General features: G+C 48.9%; 1 non-coding gene and 1 pseudogene across 1 annotated transcript; both read right to left on the minus strand.

Moving 5' to 3' along the window:
- Positions 1-270: 270 nt before the first annotated feature.
- LOC124892258 lies at positions 271-389 on the minus strand. Its single transcript, XR_007050146.1, has one exon. It is a non-coding gene; the product is annotated as a 5S ribosomal RNA (ribosomal RNA).
- Positions 390-980: 591 nt separating this feature from the next.
- LOC124892255 lies at positions 981-1,086 on the minus strand (annotated as a pseudogene).

Consider the following 1,086-nt stretch of genomic DNA (forward strand, 5'->3'; position numbering starts at 1 on the left):
GGGGTCACCCATCCTAGTACTACTCCCGCCCAAGCACGTTTAACTTCGGAGTTCTGATGGGATGCGGTGCGTTAGTCCTGGTTTGATCGCATCCGTCATTCTCAGCACTCCAAATTCTATTATGCCTTTTTCTCCTCCGCCGCCCGTCACACCACGCACGCGGGCCTCCGCGCCCCGCCTCCTTTCTTGTTTCCGCCAAAAGGAAAAACAAAAAGATTAGTCGATCTAACCGGCAAAATTAAACTGAATTTTAAAGGAAAAAAAAAAGAAGGGATGCAACACGGGGACTTCCCAGGGGGTGACCCATCCTTGTACTACTCTCGCACATGCACGCTTAACTTCGGAGTTCTGATGGGATCCTGTGCGTTAGTGCTGGTATGATCGCATCCGTCATTCCCAGCACTCCAAATTCTATTATGCCTCTTTCTCCTGCGCCGCCAGTCACACATCGTACGCGCGCCCCTGCGCCTTGCCCCCTTTCTCGTTTCCGAAAAAAAGGAAAAACAAAAAGATTCGTCGATCGAACGGGCAAAATTAAACCGAATTTTAAAGGAAAAAAAAAAGGAAGGGATGCAACACTACTCTCGCCCAAGCACGCTAACTTTGGAGGTCTGATGGGATCCGGTGCGTTAGTTCTGGTATGATGGCATCCGTCATTCCCAGCAATCCAAATTCTATTATGCATCTTTTTCCTCCTCCGCCCGTCACACCCCGCACGCGCGCCCCTGCGCCTTGCCCCCGTTCTCATTTCCGCCAAGAGGAAAAACAAAAAGATTCGCCGATCGAACCGGCAAAAATAAACCTAATTTTAAAGGAATAAAAAAAGGAAGGAATTTTCCTTTAAAAAGGAAGATTCACACCCTACACGCGGGCCTCTGCGCCTCGCCTCCTTTCTTGTTTCCGCCTAGAGAAAAAACCAAAAGATTCGCCGATCTAACCGGCAAAATTAAACTTAATTTTTAAGGACAAAAATTAAGGAAGGGATGCGACACGAGGACTTTCCAGGGGGTCACCCATCCTAGTACTACTCTCGCACAAGCACGCATAACTTCGGAGTTCTGATGGGATCCGGTGCGTTAGTGCTGG

This window comes from Capsicum annuum, unplaced genomic scaffold (assembly GCF_002878395.1).
Source record: "Capsicum annuum cultivar UCD-10X-F1 unplaced genomic scaffold, UCD10Xv1.1 ctg45281, whole genome shotgun sequence".
Classification (NCBI taxonomy): domain Eukaryota; kingdom Viridiplantae; phylum Streptophyta; class Magnoliopsida; order Solanales; family Solanaceae; genus Capsicum; species Capsicum annuum.